A 25,627-nucleotide genomic window follows, 5' to 3' on the forward strand; every position below is an offset into this window, starting at 1 on the left:
GCATGTCCATGATGAGTTCGATTGTGAGTCAGGAGTCCATTTTATTACTCAAATGGTTGATTTAATATCAGGGAACGTATACAGTATAAAACCTGAAAATCTTACTGTTCACAGAGACATCCACGAAACAAGAAACCCCAAAGAATGAATGATGGTAACTTCAGAACCTGAAAGCCGTCTTCTGCTCTCACACATAATCAGCAGCAGAGGCATCGATTCTTTCCCCCACCATGCAAGCGATAGCAAGAGCCCCCAAAGAGACCTTGGTCTCAAGTCCGTCAAAAACTACAGACCATACCCCAGCACTTTGGCATCTCAGACAAGCTCACTCTCACCAGTGAGGGAGAGAGTGATCACTTCTGCAAGACAGGGAGCGGGAGACCTACAGCTCACTGTTCCCTGTTACAATCTTCTACATCACTTCTCCAAGCCCCCTGACTCGGGGACCGACACACTCTCATACGCCATCAAGAGAAAGAGAGGGGAAGAGAGAGTGAGAAGGGGGTGGCTGGAGCACAGGGGCCTTCTTCCATCAGCAGTGCACACCACCCGCTGTCCCACAAAACTTGTTACTTCACGATTGTTTTATTAAGCACTGATAGAACAAAGAGAAATTGAAAAAGACAGTGATAGAGGCCTACTAAGAGAAGGAAGGCTTAGATGAAGAACTAAGTTCTAAGAAGCTAAGATGACACTTTGTGGTACAGCTCTTTTATACTACAGAGATAAAGAAAATTCCCTTCAAATTTATAGATAAGAGTTAAACAATGGGATAGCTCTGATTCAAATAATGCAGACCACAAAAGCTTCCAGAGCGTTCCAGAATTATACCGGTATCATACCTATATAGCCACTAGAGGAGACATTGAACTACTACATATACTTACTGTGACCCCGAGGAAGCATAGTGAGCAGTTACTTGTATATAAGTAATTATATAAAATATAAGCAGTTATTAATTGTTAAACTACAAAGGAAATTAATTTGACAATTAAACCATCTAATCTAAGAATTAAACAGCCAATACCTTAGCATGTGACTGAGTTGTATTTACAAGATCAGTTGAGTTCGTGTTACTCATTGTGATTCAAGAATCATGTTGGAAATCACTGGAATGTTGGAACTGCACCAAGAATTATGTCTCTCTTGGCTTTGTTGCAACCATAATCCACCAACCTGGCAAGACTCAGTCCAGGATACAAAAATAGCAGTGACCATTCTGAAGAGTAACCAAAAGACCCTGGTAAACACCATTCAGCAACCCACTATTTTGTCCATTTTTGTGTGTCACCTGACCCTCATTTTTGATACAGCTTTTCAACTTTTTGTCCTCCTTCTTAGGCAACCCTTGAAGGAAGGAATAAATCATCATCACAGTCCAACAGCAGGAATTCCTCATTAAACCCTTAAGAAAATCTTGAAATCTATCTTTTCATTTGTGCTTTCGGTGACTGCCTTCACTTTATTAGCCATGTATGATTAGGAATATGATAACAAAAGGATTATGTCAATTGATTAGTATCATGAGGGTTGGATTATTGATCCAGAGACAGAAGTTCAATGCTGGTGGAGCCAGGCTGGCAGATTGTTTGGACGGTTGGACATCATTCCTATTAATATTCCAACATAATTTTTAATTTTTTAAGATATGGTTGTTACATATTTGCAATGCAAGGACCACAATGGAGTAGAATGGTTAGACGTTTTTACTGAGTGATGTTAATATTGGTATACGCTGGGCAGTTTACAGTGTAGGAACCATGAACTGGGCCGGCCAACACAAAAAGGCATGCGTACTCGAAAGCCCACGCCCCAAAAAAAGTGCCTTCCGCCGCAGGAGGCTCAGTCAGTTTCCCCACATGATGGATTAACCGCATGTGCACTTGCCATATTCTCGCACTCAATCTGATAGAGTACATCCTCCCCCCACCTTTAGATGGGAGCTGCAAAGGAAGAGAATAAGTGAGGTAAACTAAGAAAAATGATGAAATGCCTATCCTGTTTGGTCCCGGTCATCAGGCCAGTGCACCCTTGTGGACCACCGTAGGGAAGCAGCTTCCCTCTCTGTGCTGTCCTGGTCAACTGTTGTCGAGGGCAATGGGCTGTAAATCTCCAGTTCTCTTGATGAAGCATCCATTGGCTCATCAGCAGAGGATACTTCAGTAGCTTCTGAGAGCCCCCCCATTAGTTTGCTGGCATATATGATTCAAATGCCACCCAACAATCAGTCTGTCAGTTCAAGTTCTGTTTTAGACAATACCAGTGACAGCCAGTAGCCCATTTTCTTCCCATGAGATGCGCTCCTGAACACTGTTTATAGCACCAAACATATTCAGCCTAGTATGCATATCGTATTTTCTGTTCCCCCAAATTCACTCTTTGGCAGCTGGCTGTAGGAGATTTAGTTTGGGCATAAATAGTGCTTAATATTAATTCAGCAGATGATGCACCTATAAACTTTTTTTTGGGACAACTCAGTGATGGAAAAGGAGACGGCTTCATTTTGCCATCAAGTTACCCTGTATTTGGAAAGGCCTCTTCTAACTGTTTGCACTGCTCACTTCGCTGATGCTGCACGATATGGACCTGTTGATAGGTGCCTAATACTATTCTTCTTGACAAACTCCTTAACTTCCACACTTGTGAAGGCTAGGCACAGTATTGACCTGAGGTGTCAGTTTGGAAAACTCACTGGTGCTTTTGCTATAGAGAATTGAGTTCAGGACCCCGCCCCACCTCCCCGCAATACAGTCGATGTAGGACAGGACAGCACCGATGGCATCTTTTTAATCCAACTTCTGCCCAGCAAATTAGGCTGTTGGCCACCTCTGACCACATGCACAGGTAAGTGAAACAGGTCGCTCTGATGAACCACTTCTGCCGTAAAGACATCATGCATATCCACATTATCTCTAGTGTAGCTGTGGAAGGCCAAGTTTGGCAATTGTAATTTTGGAATCTGGCGTAAGGATAATTCGCTTACAAAGGTGATGAATGACCCAGTATTCAGCTCAGATTTCACGGGCTAGTCATTGTCGGTGAGTGTAACCAAGCTGGGGACTGGTTTCGGTGCCCCATGTCACGGGTTTGGAAAATAGGGGCTCTTGCTCCAATCCTGTGGTGATAGGATGGCTAAATCTGTGTCAGGCCACTCTTGACTACCTCCCGGTGGTGAGCTATTGAGCACACTTCGTCCCAGGACTAATCGTGCTTATCAGACTGGAGGCTCTCCTGTGTCCTTCCATCCAACTATCAACACAAATTTGCTCAGGGGAATATCTTTGTTCTTGCACTCCTATGCCCTGGGTCAGTATTGTGATAAAATCATTTATATTCTCATCAGGAGTCTGTCACGGTTGTAAGAACCTGAAGTGTGCTGTAAGGACATTGTCTAGCATCCCCCAATCATTGTCCAAAACATCGAATACCACTGTTAGTTCAGATTCACTCTGTAGGTACAGAACATTGAAGTATTTCTGTCCGAATTCTCCCAAGTGCATAAGAAGCAGCTTGAGTTTCATTGCTTCCTCCAGCTTTATTACTGGTGTTAAAATTGGTCGGAGTTCAATATAGTCCGGTAAGACTGTCTTCCATTGCAGCCAGGTACCAGATGTCAATTTTGCCATAGATGCGGCCAAAATGAATTAGGTGTTTGAAGTAGAGCAACAATTCTTGTTTTGATCTTTGCCACCAAAATGCTATGGATCCACGGGACAAGAACAACAACAGAGCAAAATGATAAGACATATTTACTGAGTCATGCTAGTAATGGTACATCCTAGGCAACTTACAGTGTGGGAGCGACAAGCTAGGGTCGCCAAGGCAAAATTCTTGAATTCACCACATTCTTGCAATCAATCTGATACAGTACAGTGATACGATAGCTTTACCAGAGGAAGCAGTAGGTTTAAAGGCAACATGGGAAACATAACCCTAGTGAGTTTAAAGGAAGCAAGGGAATCGGAATCCGATGATTTTAAAGACAGCGTGAGAAGCATGGCCCCACTGAGTTTACTCAAATAGAAGTTTAAAAGTTGAGTTTCAAAGGACCACGGGAATTGGGGCCCTTATGAATATAGAGGAAGTAAGGGACACAGAGACACAATAAATCAGATGCTGAACCACTGGGTTCAGGTTGAACGGGTTGTAATTTTTACTGTGTATAGTACATATTGATTCTTAGAACAGCCCAGGAAACATACTTCTATAATGGGAAAATATGATCCTCAGTCCAACTCCAACCCTATAATTTCCCTTTGCAACCTCCGAAAAGAATGACCCTTTTCAAATCCACTGTTTTCCCGCATCTCCAAAAATGCACTGCACTGTCTTTGAGATCAAAAACTGCTTTACTGGCACTCCCAGTAACCTAGCTACCTCTACTTCTAGCACATCGTCCCTTTAGAATTTTCTCTTCTGCTTACTTCTGGTTTAAAGACCACAGACTTGACCAGACTTGTCACAATGCTCCCTTGATTGTTCACACCAAATCTGGATAGTGTTCACTTTAAAGGGAAATTCGGAAACTTCAGAATCACATTAGATCATAATAATAAAACCAAATTCTTCTTTTGCCAGTACCATATTAACCACTTCTCGCCCTACCCCAAGTCCATCATTCCCTCACCCCACCTCTATGCACAATCTTTCCTTGTCCTGTATATGATATGTGTTGTTACAGCATCCTACAGCTTGTGGGATTGAAATGTAAGCAAAGACAGAAACTAATGTACAGTCGGCCCTCTGTATCCGCAGATTCAACCAACCGCAGATCGGGATCGAAAAAAAACGTGTTCTCTCTCCAGCACTTATTGTTTGAGCACAGATCCTGGCATTAGTATTATTGAGCCTCCTCCAAAGCATCCTTATTCCCTAAACAATACAGTGTAACTACTATTTACATAGCATTTCCATTGTATTAGGTATTATAAGTACTGTAATCTAGAGATGATTAAAAGTATTACTCGTTGTTTGGGCATTGTTCGCCTCGAGTCGTGTTCGTTCGCTACTTGTGTTGTGCGCGAGAGGAAGGAGTTTAAGGCTAATAAGGGATGACTGGCTAGCTACGTAAAGCGCTACAGCCTCAAGAACTTAAAGATCACGGGAGAATTGGCATCGGCTGATGCCGAGGCAGCATCAGTGTTCCCAGAAGAGCTACGATGGTTGTGCCTGTACTGAACATGTACAGACTTTTCTCTTGTCATTATTCCCTAAGCAATACAGTATAACAACTATTTACATATCATTTACATTGTATTAGGTATTATAAGTAATCTAGAGATGATTTAAAGTATACAGGAGGATGTGCGTAGGTTATATGCAAGTACTACGGCATTTCATTTCCATCTGGCATAATTTATATATTATTATTTAATTATTTATGGTTTTATATTGCTATATTTATACTCTATTCTTGGTTGGTGCAACTGTAACGAAACCCAATTTCCCTCGGGAACAATAAAGTATGTCTGTCTATCTATCTATCTATTTTATATACGGGACTTGAGCATCCGCGGAACTTGGTATCCGCGGGGGATCCCAGAACCAAACCCCCCCCCCCCCGGATACGGAGGGCCGACTGTATTGTGGTACGTTAGTGAAATATCATTGAGTATTAGCAACTCCAGATTGTTTGAGGTCCTTCTAAAAATAATGATGTGAGTCTCTTTTTTTTGTCACCTGACTGGCAATATCTCTGCTTACATCTTTTGCTTCCCAAGATACCGAGTTTACATTGATTTACTCTAGTTCTGATCATTTCTTGCCCCCACCCAGCTAACTATTCACACCTGCTATTTTCCGATATATTTAGATATCATTTCTTCCACGGCCAAGCTAATATCTTCCATGAATTCATGTCATTGTGTAGTTTTATATTGAAACATTCAGGTGCTAAATTGTTACTGTTGATATGAATGAATAAATACATGCCTGGTGTTTTTTCTATTCATTATTTAGCACTGAGCATTACAGTAACAGAGCAAGCTGAGATCATTCATCCAGTAATATTAGTAGCATTGATTGGAGTCAGGTTTGATTTAGAGTGGATATAGAGAGGATGTTTCTTATGGTGAGAGATTCTAGGAACAGAGGACACAGCCTCAAAATCGAGGGGTGTCCAAAGGGATACAGGGAGAAGGCAAGAGATTGGGGCTAAGAGAAAAAATGGGTCAGCAATGATGAAATAGTGGAGCAGACTCAATGGCCCATATGGCCTAATTCTGCTCCTATATCTTAAGGTCTTATGGTCTTACTATCACAGCCATATGTTGTGAAATCTGTTGATTTTACAGCAGCAGTACAACGCAATGCATAATAGTAGAAAAAACGTGAACTGCAGTAAATATATATGTATATATAGTAAATAGTTGAATTACATAAGTAGTGCAAAAATTCAAATAAAAAGATAGTTAGCTAGTGTTCCTGGGTTCAATGTCCATTCGGAAATCAGATGACGGAGGGGACAAAGCTGTTCATGAATCAGTGAGTGTGTGCCTTTAGGCTTCTGTACCTCCTTCCTGATGGCAGCAATGAGAGCATGGCATGACCTGAGTTATGGGAATCCTTAATGATGGATGCTACCTTCTTGAGGCATCTCTCCTTGAAGATATCCTGGATATTACAGAGGCTATTGCCCATAATGGAGCTGACGAAGATTACAATTCTCTGCAGATTGTTTCCATCCCGTGCAGTATTCCCCCCTGCACCCCATAGCAGATGGTGATGCAGCCAGTTAGAATGCTCTCCACAGTACAGCTGTAGAAATACCAAATCTCCTCAAGCTCCAATTGAAATGTAGCCACTGTTGTGCCTTCTTTGTAACTGCATAAATATGTTGGGTCCAGGATATTGACACCCAGGAACATTAATCTCTAGATTGTAATCCTTATGCACCATATGATGAAGGACTACAATGGATCTGCAGCAACTTCTCCTTCCGCACTTGAGGGGTACATGTGAGGAAGGACCTCTGAGAGATGAAGACCCAACAAGCTTCACAGATCTCCAAGGTCACCATCTGATCCAGAATCCTCTCAGTGACTGAGGATAACACTTGATCATGATAACAGGAATTCTGCAGATGCTGGAAATTCAATTGGAGGTTGGGTAGCCTACAACCTGATGGCATGAACATTGACTTCTCTAATGCCCCGCCTCCCCCTCGTACCCCATCCGTTATTTATTTTTATACACATATTCTTTCTCTCACTCTCCTTTTTCTCCCTCTGACTATACCCCTTGCCCATTCTCTGGGTTCCCCCCCCCCTTGTCTTTCTTCCCAGACCTCCTGTCCCATGATCCTCTCATATCCCCTTTGCCAATCACCTGTCCAGCTCTTGGCTCCATTCCTCCCCCTCCTGTCTTCTCCTATCATTTTGGATCTCCCCCTCCCCCTCCCACTTTCAAATCTTTTACTAACTCTTCCTTCAGTTAGTCCTGACGAAGGGTCTCAGCCTGAAACGTCGACTGTACCTCTTTCTAGAGATGCTGCCTGGCCTGCTGCGTTCACCAGCAACCTTAATGTGTGTTACTTGATCACGATATTTCTTCCAAGTGATTCATATGGGCAACTTTATGATTCATAGCCTTAAGGAAAAAGACAGTGCATTAAGAAATTCACAGATGGGCACACTGAGGATCTACAGATCCTCCTACGCCATAGATAGCAAATCTCCCAGAACTTTTTGTCCACAGGGGTCTTGGGTGACACCATATGGGAGAGTCTGGACCAACTACTGAATTTGAGGAAGCTGACAGGGCCCATCAGTTTCCTTGATTCAAATTAAACTCCCAGAAGTGATGTTTTATTAGTAAAGTTGTACACAGCTCTGTGGGAGTGAATGGTCTTAGAAGTGTACAAAGTTGTGCTTTGCAGTCAGCATGACAAAATCCACGGGGAAAGGCACATCAACAAACAGAAAGGCGAGAGTGGAGACATCAGGAATTGGACACCTATATGGATGGAGAAAAATGTTGGAAGGGTCAGGAATAAGCTCTGAGCTATACATAGAGCAACTCATTCTTGTCCAACTCCTCACTGGGGTACTCACTGCATAGCATCACTTCCCAGCTAAGCATTTGTTTAATGTCTTCAAAAACATTTAATTTTTGAAGTGATTTATTGATTATGTACTAATATTTAGTAGCATTATTTAGTCTCAGCATGTGTTGGGTGTGTTACCTGTGTTCAAGTTTGTCTGTGTGTGCATTTCCCTGTCTGTATGGACATGGCTGAGCATGTACCAGTGTAAAATAGGACACGGTTAAAACTCAGCTGAAAAGAAAAGCCAATGGACTAAAAATAATTTTATCTTGGCGAGTTATGATCTGACAGCCAAATGTATTTGTTTAAATTCCATGTCCAATGATTGTAATAGATTACTGATCCCTAATATCCATAACTCTCAAAAACCTAGGAGCAGGTTACAGCCCATTATTTATAGGTTTGATGAAGCTTATGGAATAGTTATTAGTGTGATAAAAGATCACTTTGATTTAATATATACCACATTTTACCACTTCAGTGTTGCTAAACACATGGTGCATATCTTATTAATAGGCTATTACTTTATTTTTTATTTTATTGAGATACAGTGTGGAATCGGCCTTCTGGCCTATATAGCAAGGCTGATTTACAGATTTACAGAAAGGGGCGAGGTGGCCTAATTACAGGAACATTTACAGTGACCAATTAACCTATGCTTTTGGACTGTGGGAAGAAACCGGAGCTCCCGGAGGAATCCCGTATGGTCAGGGGGAGAACATACATCTCCTTACAGGCAATGGTGGGAATTGAATTCGGGTTGCCTATACTGTAAAGTGCTGTGTTCACCACTACACTACTGTATGTAGAGAGTTTGGTGGAAAGCTGAAAAACATGACTTCCAGGGTAGGAATCTCTGGATTGCTTCCTGCACTGTGTGCCAGTGAGGGTAAGAACACGGTAATTTGACAGATGAATGTGTGACTGAAAAAATGGCACGGGGGGCATGGTTTCAGATTTCTGGATCATTGGGATTTATTCTCATTCTGGATCTGGGGAACCTGTACAAAAAGGTTGGATTACATCCTCTCTGGCAGGTTTGCTGGAACTGTAGGTGAGGGTTTAAATTAATATAGCAGGGCGATGGGAACCAAGGTGATAGGGCTAAGGATGGGACAGGTGGTATACAATTAGATGCCGTGTGTAGTGAGACTGAGGAAGGATAGAGCAAAATTGCAGTCAGAAAGATGAGTTAAAGTGTACAGGGGGACAAAATCATAAAAGGATGACGAATGCAGGACTGAATGCATGCACACAGTATACGGAATCAGGTAGATGATCTTATAGCGCGGTTAGAGATTGGCAAGCATGACCTTGTGGGCATCTCTGAGTCATGACTGAAAGAAGATCATAGCTGGGAGCTTAATATCAAATGATACACACTGTATCAAAATAATTGGCAGGCAGACAGAGGGAATTGAGTGGTTTTATTGGTAAAAATGAAATCAAATCCTTTGAAAGAGGTGACATAGGATAGGACGGTGTAGAATCCTTGTGGGTAGAGTTAAGAAAATGCAAGGGTAAAAAGACCCCGATGAGAGTTATATACAGGCCTCTGAACAGTATCCAGGATGTGGACTACAGATTACAATGGGAAATAGAAAAGGCATGTGAAAAGGGCAATGTTGAGATAATCATGGAGGATTTCAATGTACAACTAGATTGGGAAAATCAAGTTGGTGCTGGATCCCAAGAGAGGCAGTTTGTAGAATGCCTATGAGATGACATTTTAGAGCAGCTTGTGGACCATCCCTCTAGGGATTGGCAATTCTGGAGTGGATGATATGTAATGAACCAGATTTGATTAAGGAAGTTAAAGTAAAGGAACCCTTAGGAGGCAGTGATCAAAATATGATAGAATTCACCATGCAGCTTGAGAAGGAGGAGCTAAAATCATATGTATCAGTTTAAAGTGGAGTAAAGGGAATTACAGAGACATGAGAGAGGAGCCTAAGTTGATAAAAATGGGACACTACCAGGGATGATAACAGAACAACAATGGCTGGAGTATATGGCGGCAATTCGGAAGGTGAAAGAAAGATACAATCCAAAAATGAAGAAGTATTCTAAAGAGAACATGAGGCAACCATGACTGAATCAAATACAGCATAAATACAAAAGAGAAGGCATGTAATATTGCAAAATTAATAGGAAGGTACAGGATTGGTAGCTTTTAAAAAAACAACATAAGGCAACTAAGGAGAAGGAGAAGATGGCGGCACGATGGCAGAGCACGCGCGCTCTCCAGTGAATGATATCTGTAATCTGTCAGGTAGGGGACTGTGCACAATTCTGATTTGATGGAGACGGACGTAAGGGTACAGAGGAACACCTGGAAAACTTCTGAAATGCCCGCTTCACTGCCAATGTGTGGTAACCAGAATCTCCTGAGCAGAAGGCCCCGAATCCTCGGCTTTGCTTGTTTCAGCGGCCAGGGCTAGGTTGAAGGCGCTCAGCAGAGGATGGCGCTCGGGAGGCTGTATCGGAGGGGATGGTCAGAAGCTCGAAGTTTTCGGACGGACAGACTCAGTGTCAGCTGTGGTTGGCTGCTTCCAAGGCATCGGCAAGTTGACGGTGCCTGGAGGTTTATGGCAGGGAGTTTCTCTCTTTTGCCACCTGCTATCAGAGACTCGGGAGTCGATTGACTCGGGGACTTTGAGACTTTTTTACAGTGCCCATGGTTTGTTCTTCATCAAATTATGGTATTGCTTTGCACTGCTGTAACTGTATGTTATAGTTATATGGTTCTGTCAGTGTTAGTCTTTGGTTTGTCCTGTTTTCTGTGGTATCACTCCAGAGAAACATTGTATCATTTCTTAGTACATGTATGAATTTCTAAATGACAATAAAAGAGGACTGAATGTTCTCATAATCTAATCCAATCTAAAAATACTATATAGAGAGATGAGATGAAATATGGAGGTAAGCTAGCCAGTAATATCAGATAGGATACCAAAAGTTTTTTCAGATATATAAAGAGTAAAAGAGAGACAAGACTAGGTATCAGACTGCTGGAAAATGACACTGGAGAGGTAGTAATGGAGGATGCTTAATAAGTATTTTGGGTTAGTCTTCACTGTGGAAGACACTAGCAGAATACCAGAAATGCCAGAGTGTCAGGGGATAGAAGTGAGTGTTGTTGCCATTACTAAGGAAGAAGCCGAAAAGTTTGAAGGTAGATAAATCACCTGGACCAGATGGACTGCACTCCAGGATTTTGAAACAGGTAGTTGAAGAGATTATGGAGGAATTAGTAATGATCTTTCAAGAATCACTACATTCTGGAATGGTTCCAGAGGAATAGAAAATTGTGAATGTCACTCCACTCTTTAAGAAGAGAGGGAGGCAGAAGGAAGGAAATTATAAGCCAGTTAGCCTGACTTCAATGGTTTGAAAAATGTTTCAGGGTCTTTGGAAGCACATGATAAAATAGGCCAAAGTCATCATGGTTTTCTCAAGGACAAATCTTGCTTGTTGGAGTTACTTAAGGAAATAACAATCAAGATAGACAAAGGAGAGTCAGTGGATGTTGCTTATTTGGTTTTTCAGAAGTCCTTAGATAAGGTGCCGCACACGAGGCTGCTTAACAAGGTAAGAGCCCATGGTATTGCAGGAGAGGTACTTGCATGGATAGACGATTGGCAGAATGTCAGGAGGAAAGAGTGGGAATAAAGGGGACCTTTTCTAGGTTGGCTGCTGGTGAATAGTGTGTGCCACAGGGGTTGGTGTTAAGATCAGTTCTTTTCACGTTATCTGTCAATGATTTGGACGATGGATTTATTGGCTTTGTGGCCAATTTTGCAGAGATTCGAAGATAAGTGGAGGAGCTGGTAGTGTTGAGGAATTAGGATGTCTGAAAAAGGATTCAAACAGATTGGAGGAATGGGCAAAGAAGTGGCAGATGAAATATAGTGTAGAGAAGAGGAATAAAAGCTTGGACTATTTTCTAAATCCAGGAGAAATTCAAAAAATTAGAGGTGCAGAATTCCCTAAAGGTTAACTTGCAGGTTGAGTCAGTGATGAGGAAGGCAAATACAATATTAGCATTCATTTAAAGAGGACTAGAATACAAAAGTAAGGATGCAATGCTGAGGTTTTATAAGGCATTGGTCAGCTTGCATTTGGAGTATTATGAGCAGTTTGGGCCCCTTATCTAAGGAAGGATGTGTTGGCATTGAAGAGGGTTCAGAGAAGGTTCATAAGAATGATCCAAGGAATGAAAGGGTTAACAAATGAGCATTCGATGGCTCTGTGCCTGTACCCACTGGAGTTTAGAAGAATGAGGAGGAGGAATCCTATAGTGGGGGAGTCTAGGACCAGATGGCACAGCCTCAGCATTAAGGGACATCCATTTAGAACAAAGATGAGGAAAAACTACTTTAGCCAGAGGGTGGTGAATCTGTGGAATTCATTGCCACAGACAGCAGCGCAGGCCAAGTCATTGGGTATATTTAAGGTGAGGTTGATAGGTTCTTGATTAATCAGCGTGTCAAATATTACGGGGACAAGGCGGGCGAATGAGATTGAGAGGGATAATAAATTAACCATGATTGAATGGCAGAGCAGACTCAGTAGGCAAAATGGCCTAATTGCGCTTATAGTCTCATCACCTGCTGGCTTCTGATATATACAGAATGAAGTGAGGCCAGAAATAATAGCAGTCCAATGGAAAGATAAGTATGTGGAGAGCAAGACTGACACAACATGATACCCTGCTGAAATATTTGATATTCACTGCCAGTGCTGAAAGATCAAAAACATCTGTGAGCACTGCTGGAGCCAGTGGTTAAACAGGACTCTGGGAACTGCAGTCCTTAATAGATCTGCCAGTGTGGAATATAACTGGGGCTCATGGACCAGGGACAACACTTTTATTATCACCATTCTGTATCTATTCCAGATGGAAATGGGTCAGTCAGAGCTCTAGCAGACCGATCATATGTTAGTGAAGTATAATAAATATATCAGGGAACATTGTAGCATCATTTTGCGGTATTAATGGAATTTTATATGGGCCTGTAAAATGGCTTTGAACAGACTGCACTATTAGTCTTCAGTGTAAATGAGGAATTAAAGTGATCAGGCTCTTTCTGTGCAGCATAAATGTGATACTAAGCAACCTTATAATATTGCTCCTTAATACCTAGCTCCAGTACTAACTAAACAATCCTGGAGGGGGAAAAATTGCCACAGTTCAGCTGAAGTGGAAGACATTGGAATATCATTCCACAACTTCAGCTGTTCATTAAATAGGTTTCCACTTCACATGATAACAATAAACTGTGAGTGTCATGAATCCACAATGCTTTGTTGTGATAACGTCATAGAGCTTATTAAAATGTTATTAAAGTCATAAGAAGCTGCAAATACTTAACAGATGCAGCATCTGTTTAAATTCAAACTCTGTTTCGGTCAATGATTATGACTTATTGTAGTTATCTTGACTTTTTGACTGTGGAATTCCACAAAACTTACATCATTCCTTTTAAACTTGCTATTACATTTCCAGCAGAACTGTATGTCTTTTATAAAGGGCTGGGAGATGTTATAACCTACACAATCCTGTTATTGCACTTCTTTTGTTCAGCCAATCTTCTCTCATCTCCAACCCATCGTGTAAATAAAGAACAAGTGAAAAAGCTGAAGTTTAATTGAAGGTTTTTAAATTAGGTGTTAGCACGTGAGAAAAGTTTGTCCAGGGGGGATACTGGTGAGGAAAGCTAAGAAGCTAAAAATGCTGAAAGGGCTGTCCCTACAGCTTTCAATTCTTTCCTTGACTTGAATCAGGTTCCTGGCAGTTAAATTGCATGCAGTTTTAAATTAACTGGTGAAAGAGCAAGAAGGGAGTTAAGGGTGCTTTCCTAACAATCTTTAGTTCACTGTCTGAAATGTTAGTGAAAGGAATTACATCTAGAAAAGGAAAAGTATTGGAGGGCTATGGGGAAAGCCCAGGGAGTGGAACAAATTGGTAGCCCATTCAAAGAGCTATTGTATGGGTTGAATGGCAGTTATTCCTTTCTTATCCTCTCCCACCACCCACTGTACGATAAGAGATACCATGTATAGTACAATAAATAAGATTAACTCTTGACCTCACAATCTACCTTATTATGATCTAGCACGTTGTTTACCTACACTGCTCTTTCTCTGTAGCTATTACACTTTACTCTGCAATGTTATTGCCTTACCCTGTTCTACCTTAATGCCCTGTATAATGATTTGATCTGTTTGAATGGTGTGCAGGACAAACTTTTCACTCTGTTTTGCTACCTGTGAAATAATAAGCTAAATATCAATATCACTAATAGTAAAAATGCTTGGATCTATAATTTTGCTTAGCTAATCCAGGAGAGATTTAGTTTAATTTAACATTATGTTCAGTATTGACATTATAGGCCAAAGAGTCTGTTCCTGCGGAGTGCTGTGCTGTTTTGTTCTATGTTCTAATTTGTTAGAATGATCACTAAAATTTAATCTGTGTAAGTCATAAGTGCATAAGAATATTTTTGAGCTTGTTTAAATGCATTGCTGTTCATATGTAGAACAAGCTTCCCTCTACATACCCAAATCCAATAAGGACCCCACCACAACAACCTATTTAAAATAACCTTGTGGTTTCATTGAATAGGACTATAATTTTACTGCAAATTCCAGACTGTGCTCAGAGTTGATGCCTACCAGAAAATACATTAAGACTGACAGTGGTTAATTTCACATTTAGATCTTTGCAACCATGAGGCAAATAAGTAGCTTTTAACTACTTGTAAACTAGAAATAGTCGGGCAGTTAACTCATTATTGTTCTGATAACCCCAGTTTTAATTTGCTAATTTCATAATGAAAATAGCATAGTAACAGAGTGACTGGGAGTTTAAGGGTATAAGAGAAACAATTTATTAAGAGATACAATGTGAAACAGACCCTTCCAGCTCAACGAGTGCACTGCACAGTGACCCATCTATTTAACACTAGTCTCGTCACAATTTAATTTACAATGATCATTTAACCTACTAGCTAGTATATTTTCGGACTATGGGAGGAAATCAGAGCATCTGGAGGAAACCCATGTACTAACGGGGAGGATGTATAAATTCCTTACAATCAGTGCCAGAATTGAACACCCCTAGCTATAATAATATTGTGCTAACTACTAAGCTACCATGGTTTTGCCACTTGCAGGAACAAACATCCCTACGTGCTTCAGATTTTTGCATTTAATAATATGGGAACTCATTGCATACAGGACTGTCCATAAGTTGAATGCTGTAACCTGGGGAAGGTCTGTATTCATTGAAATTATACAGCATATTAGTGCCATATATAAGGTAGTACTGCTTCCGCCCAGCTGTCGCAATTTATCCTGACCTTATAGGTCCGCGTAGAGCTCTCCCTGTCACCATAAACTTTTTCCACCAGATGCTCTGGTTTGCTCTGTCAGCCCAAAGGCATCCTGCTGGGTTAAATGGCCTACTTCAAAATGTTTCTAGTAGAGCTGAATGGCAGGAGGTTAAAGATGGTTTGTGATAGGGAATAGCTTGGAGGTAGGCAAGTAGGGGAATAGGACTGATGGGTGTGGTATGAAACCTGGCTTGGCCAAATAATCTCCATCTGTGTAAGGAAATGTGAGAAGTACAGGACATCTCTCTCAAATAAACTCTTCTGTTAATACAAATAATCTGAAAAATCCATCAGCAGTCATTTGGAGGGGCCTATTTGGAAAGACAGCTTTCTGTTATTCACTCCCTCTGCCTCAATATGCTATCACTTCATTATATTAAAGGCCAGAAGGAGATCAAGAAGCAGGGAAAGAAAAAGATACTGTTCTGAGGATTCATTGACTTCATGCCAACTTATAGTCTGACAGCAGCATTTCCTTGGAAATTCCTCCAATACTTCCCTTAGTGTTTTGAGGGAATTCTCCATGGTCTGCACGCAAGCTTTTGAGAGATGGTCAAGGAACTGAAGCCTGAGATAGCTACACACAACACGCTGGATCGGGAAGCCAAGTATTAATTGGTTGCAGCTGAAGGCTTTCTCATGCAAACCAAGCTTTAATCAAACTGTTAACCAGCTCTACCTATGCAAGGATGATCACAGTTGAACAGGATCATTTTCTTCCTCCCACCTCACCTTGTCCCTGTCTTTTTTCAATCATTTTCTGAAGGCAATTTTTGCCTGATTGCAGTTTAGTGAAAAAGCTTTATGTTTGTGTAGCAACTTACATCATCTCACAACATCCCAAAGTGCTTTACACCAATGATTTATTTAACTTGGAAATATAGATACCATTGTATGGACAAAACACCATGGGCAATATGTGCACAGCAAAAACACATGAGCAGTTATGTGATTTTAAACAAATAGCTAGCAATTTAAGGAATAAACATTTGCTATGGTTCTGAGAAGGAACACCTCCAAGATCTTCTTAAAAATGTTGTGGTATGGTCTGTTATATCCACCTAAGAGAGCAGAAAGGAGCTCAGTTTGAAAGTATCTCCAGCAATTTTGGCCTAGATTCTACATTCAGATTTCCAGTATATCTAGGTAAGATTGTTATCTTCTGTATTACAACTGATAATTGGGATGACTTTCTACACTTTAGACACAATATAAATGCAAGATTTTACATCTGAAAGTACTGCATTACTTGGTACATAGCTATATTCAACATCCGGTTTCTTGACCAGTGAACTTAATCAGTGTACATACTTAGACAGACTGTTCCATGGGGGCAATATGAACTATGAGTTCTTCCCTGTTATTTCCTAAACTTCCTGTCAAAACTGAGCATAGCAGGTGAGATTATTGACAAAGGATACCCAAATATCCATGAATGCATGCCAAAACTGAGAGCACATCATCCACACGTTAGATTCTGAGTTATTTAAAAACTAAAAGGTGCCATAACACATGCAATGAATGACAGGGCAATCAATAACAAAGCTTATTAACAGAACAGATGCAATTTAAAATTAAATTGCTTATTCAGCCAGTCCAGAAATCGGCAGTTGCAACCAGAGTAGCGTCAGAGGCAGTTTCCACTCAAAGTTCAAACTAACTTTTATTATCAAAGTACACATATGTCACCATATACAACCCTGAGAATCATTTTCCCGTGGGTATGCTCAGCAAATCTATAGAATGGTAACTATAACAGGATCAATGAATGATCATGTAGAGTGCAGAAGACAACAAATTGTGCAAATGAAAATATAAATAAATAGCAATAAATAATGTGAACATGAGGTAAAAAGATGAAGTGTTTTTAAAGTGAGATCATTGGTTGTGGAAGCAGCTCAATGTTATGTTTGTTCTTGATAAAAGACAAACATTGCATGGGTTTTCAAATGGTAACACATTTATTAACATGAGATAGTCATGGCTTCTAGCTTCACACTTTAGCATGTGCTCCCAGTTCACCAACATCACTAACAAGAAAATCTGCAGATGCTGGAAATGCAAGCAACACACACAAAATGCTGGAGGAACTCAGCAGGCCAGGCAGCATCTATGGAAAAGAGTAGAGTCGATATTTCGGGCAATGATTGAGTTGCTCCAGCATTGTGTGTGTTGCTCACTGATGTCACTTCCAGGTTCTGGGTGAATCATCTGCATTGCACACTGGGAAATGAAATTCTTTATTATGTACAGACATACTGACAGATCTTCCCACTTTAAAGGAAACAAACACAATAGTATGTCCCCATAAACTGCAAGACACAATAATGCATTCTAACATAGCTATTTAAATTAACTTCAATTGTAATGAGCAAATACATTCCCCTACTCACTCAGCTACTCTCATTCAGTCTCCGAGGTGGTTTAATCATCCTTTTTAGTCAGCTATTTGTATTTACGGATGTCTTGCTTTTATTTGCTGCATTAATATTAGTGTCCTTTTGAGAACAATGATTTACATGTTCATTTCTTTCACATCCTTCTGCCAAAATTCTATCTGTTTGTCTCTTGCTGTGGGGCCATAATTTGCTCCACAAGCCTCACAATGGAGCCCTGAATTACATCTATGTGATCAGCGAACCTTTGCACAAGTTCCAACTGATTCTGTCTCAATTCATTGAGCTCCTTCTGTTAACCACGTATCATAGATAGCATCTCCTCCTGTTGGTTTGTGTTGAACTGTTGTTGTTGTTCTGATCTTTGGGGTCTCCCCACCTTCCTCTTTATTCTTCCTCTTCAACTTCAAAGAGGATCGTGGAAATATTTTTGATTTTCTGTCTTTAACTGGAAATCGATGAGAGACAGATTTTGAACCAAAGCTGCATGATGAGGAAGCAAGACTTCATCATGATCGTTCTGTTCAGCACTGGCATCCTGACTGTCATGCTGGTGTAGCTGGTAGGGATGTCTATGGAAGGTGGAGTTCTTGTGCTTCTCTTGCATAACCTCTCGAGCCCTCAGGGATGCTGTTACTAGTTTCTTGAGTTGAATCAGGTAAGTATCCGAGTCCCTCAAAGACATCTGCATATTTATTAAGTGTTACCTCATCACATTTGGTCTGTGAAGCCACTACAAAAACTCTTTTCTCCAGGTTGAGCCTTTCATATGCAGTTAGACTTAAAATTGGCTGTACTCACTTTTCTACAATCTACAAGTAGCTGTGCCTTTAGGTGCTGTCCCTTGTGCTTGAAGGTCACTATACAGCCCCCTTGTGCTGGAACGCTCTCTCCACTGTAGCCTGCCACCTTTAACTTCACTGAGTAAATCTTGCTGTTTGCTTTGAGGGTCCTGTAATCATCCAAGGACAATAGATTCACATGGGCTCCATTGCCCAGCTTGGATGAAATTGCTGTCTCATTCACAGTCACTGGAACAATCCATTCTGTTTTACCAGCACCAGCAGTTTGAAGAGAATCTACAAAGACTTCCTCCATTTCCTCATCAACCGTGTGCACCTCTCTTTTGGTAGCCCCAGCTTTGCAGCACCTTGAAAAATGATTCTTCTTCCCACAATTATTACAGGACTTTACATAAGCAAGACACTTCTTTGGGAAATGCCTACCTCCACATTTGCTGTTTGAACCTATCTCCTTGCTGTTCTGTTGACTTGGGAAATGCCTTGTGTTCTGCTTTTCTGCTTTCACAGCATACACTGTTGTTTCTGCTCTATGCAGCTCCTTAGCTTGTGCTCATATGTCCTTTGCTGCCCTACACATTTTCACAGCCTTTCCTAGCATTAAATTTTTTTCTCTGAGCCCATTATCTGGAATTCCACAAATTATTTTGTCTCTGACTAGTGAGTCTCTCAAATCTCCAGATTCATAGGATTTATTCAGTGTGTGAAGCTCAGCTAAATATTGGTCAAAGCTAACACTTTGTTTCTGCTTGCAGGAGAAGAATTTATATCTTTCAAATGTGATGTTTTTACTTGGGGCAAAATACTCAGCAAATTTTGTCATCAGTGTCCAATGTAAAGACTTATGAATTTGAAAGCTGTTGTACATGCCCAAAGCATCTTCATCAATTACATGTAGAAGGATAGAGGCTTTCAATTTTTCATCTGCACCTCTGGCTCTACTTGCTGCTAAGTATATATTGAATCGCTGTTTGAAGTATTTCCAGTTATATCAGTTAGGTTGCCAGCAAACTGCATAGGTATAGGTGGACTTGGGTTATCCATAACAGAATTTTTCAGGCTTCTTTCACCTGAATCTCTTGGTGAACTTTAAGACAGGGTGCTCTCTTGCCAGCAGCTCTCTCAGTTGGAACCTAGTGCCTCTTTCTTAGTCACTCACGGTATTCAGTTACGCTCCATTTTCAGAAATCACACTGACTTCTGACACCATGTTATGTTCTTGATAAAAGACAAACTTTGCATGGGTTTTCAAATGGCAGCACATTTATCAACATGAGACAGTCATAACTTCTAGCTCACTCCCAGTCCACCAACGTCGCTTCCAGTTCCCTACTGGGAACCGAAGTTCTTTATTATGTACAGACATAATAACACACTCAATGGATGGGCAAGTGAGTGTAGTTATCCGCTTTTGTTCAAGCGCTTGATGGCTATGGGGTAGTAACTGTTCTGGAACTTGGTGATGCGAATCCTGAGGCCCTTGTACCTTCTACCTGATAGCAGCAGCAAGAAGAAAGCATGGCCTTGGTGTTGGGGATTACTCTCTTTGTCTACCAAGCACATTGGATTCCTATAAGAATTGATCACTCAAGCAATCCTCTCTTAAGCACACCATCCTTCTTTTCCCACCATTTCCTCTCTACTCTACAATTGTTCTTTGACCCCTCCCTGCATCCCTCCAAAAGGTGACCTGGGGACGCCAGGCACAGCTGCAAAAATGAGAAGTCCTGGGGAAAAGTTCATGAGACTCGCAGCCCAATTTTGGGTATACCTTAAGCCTCTTTGACAAGATGCGGGCTATTGTAGTTGAATTTTCATCATAAAGTCAAAGAGTTGAACAGAAGCTAGCCCTTCGGCCCATCACGTCCTTGTTGACCTTTTTGCCCATTTACACCAATCCCTTTTGCCTGCATTTGGACCAAATTATCTCATGCCTTACATATTTGAGTGTCTGTCTAAATGTATCTGAAGCATAATGATTGTATTTGATTCTAGCATTACTTTGCAGCACATACCCAAGATCAGTGACTAGAATAAAACAAATTACCACTCAGATCCTCTTTAAAATGTGTACCTTCTTGTTTTTAATAACCTTACCATGAAAAAAGATTTTGATTATCTATCTTATCAATGTCTCTCATAATCTTACGTATATATTTCTATATGGTCACTCTTGGTCTTCTCTGCTCCAGGGAAAATAAGCCCAGCCTAAACAACTAAGGTACTCCAATCCAGACAACGTAGTGGTGAATCTCCTCAGTACTTTCTCCACAACCATCACATCCTTCTGATAATGTGGTGACCACAACTGGAAACAATATTCCAAGTGCAATCCAAACAGTTTTTTGCAAACTTGCAGCCTAAACAGTGGGTTATGAAGAAAGCACAGTAAAGTAAACAGGAAATGGAAAAGCTAAGGAGGTAAGCATTGGAAAAGTAATCAATGCTGTGAGGCAGCTTGGTTTGGAAGCAAATATTGGAGAGGTAGTAGCAAGCAAAATGAAGGCATATCCATGAATATTCTGAAGAGCAAGAAAATAACAAGGGACCAATTAGGGACCAAAAATGTAAGAATGATTGTGGTTGGGATTGAGCAGATTTATGATGGAATGGGCTGATTCTGAATTTGTATTTATGTAGGAGGTGCTTGAATATTAGATTGGCTGAACATAGTAATAGAGATTTCACATCTTTGCGGTTGAGTAACCTTGAAGACCTGAATGAAAATTGTTCAAAGTAGAAAGGTAGGAAATGCAAAGGCTCCAACTTCCACTTTAAACCAGCAGTGTCTACAGGTGTGATACTATAGGATTGGAGAATTGCTATTGTACTGTTACTCAACAGAGAAGTACAGGATAAATTGTAATTACAAGCGGCTTAGTTTAATTTCAGTGGTGAGCAGATTATTAGAATCAATCCTGAGGGAAAGTGCAAACTTTGATTCAGAAAGACACAAATTATTCAGGGACTTTCAGCATGGATTTGTTAAGGGAAATCTTGGTCTGAGTAATATAATTGTATTTTTTGAGTTGGTGACCTGAGTAATGTTACCAACTCAAAAGTAGCACACTTATCAACATGATGGCCACATCTCTGCCAAGTGCACCGAGATGCAGCTCTTCAGAGACCGTGTTAGGGATCTGGAGCTGCAGCTTAATGACCTACTGCTTATTAGGGAAAGTGAAGAGGTGATAGACGGGAGCTACAGGGAGGTAGTCATCCCTAGGCTACAGGCATCAGAAAACTGGGTGACCGTCAGGAGAGGGAAGGAAAATACCCGGATAGTGGAGAGCACCCCTGTAGCTGTCCCCCTCAGCAACAAGTATCTTGTTCTGGATGCTGTTGAGAGGGATGACGTGACAGGGGACGCCCATGGTGACCGGGTCTCTGGCACTGAGCCTGGCGCTGTTGTGCAGGAGGGAAGGAGGGAGAAGATGAATGCGGTAGTCAAAGGGAATTCCATAGTCAGGGGAACAGACAGGAGACTCTGTGAGCCTGATAGAGATACCCGCATGGTGTGTTGCCTCCCAGGTGCCAGGGTACGGGATGTCTCAGATTGGGTCCAGAATATTCTGAAGGGAGAGGGTGAACAGCCAGTTGTCTTGGTACATGCTGGTACCAGTAACATAGATAGGAGAAGGGAGGAGGTCCTGAGGAGAGATTTCCGGGAGTTAAGAAGGAAGCTGAGAAGCAGGACCTCCAGGGTAGTAATCTCGGGATTGATACCTGTGCCACGTGCTAGCGAGGGCAAGAATAGTAGGATCAGGCAGATGAATGCATGGCTGAGAGACTGGTGCAGGGGACAGGGCTTCGGATTCCTGGATCATTGGGATCTCTTCTGGGGGAAGTATGACCTGTTCAAAAAGGACAGGTTACACCTGAACCCGAAGGGGACCGATATCCTGGCGGGAAAGTTTAATAGAGCTGTTAGGGAGGGTTTAAAGTAATTTGGCGGGGGGATGGGAACCAGAATGATAGAGCGGAGGAAGGAGAAAACAAAAATAAATCTAAGATAGTGAGCAGTAAAGATGTCAGGAAAGACAGGCAGGTGATGGGGCAAATTTGCAGCCATTGGGATGAGTTGCAGTGCAATCAAAGCAAAAAGTACCAAATACTGGTCTTAAGGTGTTATACTTAAATGCACGCAACATAAGAAATAAGGTGGATGTTCTTGTCGTACAGCTACAGATTGGCAGGTATGATATTGTGGCCATCACTAAGACGTGGCTAAAGGATACATGTCTCTGGGAGCTGAATGTCCAAGGATACACGGTGTATCGGAAGGATAGGCAGGTAGGCAGAGGGGGTGGCATGGCTTTATTGGTAAAAAGTGATATCAAGTCATTAGAAAGAGGTGACATAGGATCAGAAGTTGCAGAATCTTTATGGGTTGAGCTAAGAAATCGCAGGGGTAAAAGGACCCTGATGGCAGTTATCTACAGGCCTCCAAACAGCTGCAGTGATGTGAACTACAAATTACAACAGGAAGTAGAAAAGGCTTGTCAGAAGGACAGTGTTATGATAATGGTGGGGAATTTTAACATGCAAGTGGATTAGGAAAATTAGGTTGGCATTCAGATCTCAAGAGAGAGAATTTGTAGAATGTCTGCGAGATGGCTTTTTAGAACAGCTTGTTGTTGAGCCCACTAGGGGATCTGCTGTACTGGATTGGGTATTGTGTAATGAACCAGAGGTGATTAGAGAGATTGAGGTGAAGGATCCTTAGGAGGCAGTGATCATAATATGATTCAATTCACTGTGAAATTTGAAAAAGAGAGGCCGAGATCCGATATGTCGGTATTTCAGTGGAGTAAAGGAAATTACAGTGGCATGAGAGAGGAACTGGCCAAAGTTGACTGGAAAGGGATACTAGCGGGAAGGATGGCAAAACAGCAGTGGCTGGAGTTTATGCGAGAAGTGAGGAAGGTGCAAGACAGGTATTTTCCAAAAAAGAAGAAATTTTCGAATGGAAAAAGGATGCAACCGTGGCTGACAAGAGAAGTGAAAGCCAAAGTTAAAGCAAAGGAGAGGGCATACAAGGAAGCAAAGATTAGTGGGAAGACAGAGGATTGGGAAGTTTTTAAAAGCTTACAAAAGGAAACTAAGAAGGTCATTAAGAGGGAAAAGATGAAGCTTGAAAGGAAGCTAGCAAATAATGTCAAAGAGGATACTAAAAGCTTTTGCAAGTATATAAAGAGTAAAAGACAGGTGACAGTAGATATAGGACCGATAGAAAATGATGCTGGAGAAATTGTAATGGGAGATAAGGAGATGGCGGAGGAACTGAACAAGTATTTTGCATCAGTCTTCACTGAGGAAGACATCAGCAGTATACCGGACACTCAAGGGTGGCAGGGAAGAGAAGTGTGCGTAGTCACAATTACGACAGAGAAAGTACTCAGGAAGCTGAATAGTCTAAAGGTAGATAAATCTCCCGGACCAGATGGAATACACCCTCGTATTCTGAAGGAAGTAGCTGTGGAGATTGAGGAGGCATTAGCAATGATCTTTCAAAAATCGATGGATTCTGGCATGGTTCCAGAGGACTGGAAGATTGCAAATGTCACTCCGCTATTTAAGAAGGGGGCAAGGAAGCAAAAAGGAAATTATAGACCTGTTAGCTTGACATCACTGGTTGGGAAGTTGTTGGAGTTGATTGTCAAGGATGAGGTTACGGATACCTGGAGGCATATGACAAGATAGGCAGAACTCAGCATGGTTTCCTTAAAGGAAAATCCTACCTGACAAATCTATTACAATTTTTTGAGGAAATTACAAGTAGGCTAGATGAGGGAGATGCAGTGGATGTTGTATATTTGGATTTTCAGAAGACCTTTGACAATGTGCCACACATGAGGCTGCTTAACAAGATAAGACCCCATGGAATTACGGGAAAGTTATATACATGGATAGAGCGTTGGCTGATTGGCAGGAAACAGAGAGTGGGAATAAAGGGATCCTATTCTGGTTGGCTGCCGGTTACCAGTGGTGTTCCACAGGGGTCCGTGTTGGGGCTGCTTCTTTTTACATTGTACATCAACGATTTGGATTATGGAATAGATGGCTTTGTGGCTAAGTTTGCTGATGATACAAAGGTAGGTGGAGGGGCCAGTAGTGCTGAGGAAATGGAGAGTCTGCAGAGAGACTTGGATAGATTGGAAGAATGGACACAGAAGTGGCAAATGAAATACAATGTTGGGAAGTGTATGGTTATGCACCTTGGCAGGAGAAATAAATGGGCAGACTATATTTAAATGGGGAGAGAATTCAAAGTTCTGAGACACAACGGGACTTGGGAGTCCTCGTGCAGGATACACTTAAGGTTAACTTACAGGTTGAGTCGATGGTGAAGAAGGTGAATACAATGTTGGCATTCATTTCTAGAGGAATAGCATATAGGAGCAGGGATGTGACGTTGAGGCTCTAGAAGGCGCTGCTGAGACCTCACTTGGAGTACTGTGGGCAGTTTTGGTCTCCTTATTTAAGAAAGGATTTGCTGGCGTTGGAGAGGGTACAGAGAAGATTCACCAGAATGATTCCGGGAATGAGAGGGTTAACATATGAGGAACGTTTGTCTGCTCTTGGACTGTATTCTTTGGAGTTTAGAGGAATGAGGGGAGACCTCATAGAAACATTTTGAATGTTGAAAGGCATGGACAGAGAGGATGTGGCAAAGCTGTTTCCCATGATGGGGGACTCTAGTACGAGAGGGCATGACTTAAGGATTGAAGGGCGTCCATTCAGAACAGATATGCAAAGAAATTTTTTTAGCCAAGGGGTGGTGAATCTATGGAATTTCTTGCCATGGGCAGCAGTGGAAGCCAAGTCATTGGGAGTATTTAAGGCAGAGATTGATAGGTATCTGAGTAGCCGGGGCATCAAAGGTTATGGTGAGAAGGCAGGGGAGTGTGACTAAATGGGAGAATGGATCAGCTCATGATAAAATGGCGAAGCAGACTCGATGGGCCAAATGGCCGACTTCTGCTCCTT

At 41.5% G+C, this 25,627-nt stretch overlaps 1 protein-coding gene across 2 annotated transcripts in view; it reads left to right on the forward strand.

Annotated features, from left to right (window-relative positions):
* cacna1g (calcium channel, voltage-dependent, T type, alpha 1G subunit) overlaps positions 1-25,627 on the forward strand; it is a 360,201-nt gene that overhangs the window by 195,620 nt on the left and 138,954 nt on the right. The gene's annotated exons all lie outside the window — the stretch shown is intronic.

The sequence above is a fragment of the Mobula birostris genome, chromosome 24, assembly GCF_030028105.1.
Source record: "Mobula birostris isolate sMobBir1 chromosome 24, sMobBir1.hap1, whole genome shotgun sequence".
NCBI lineage: Eukaryota > Metazoa > Chordata > Chondrichthyes > Myliobatiformes > Myliobatidae > Mobula > Mobula birostris.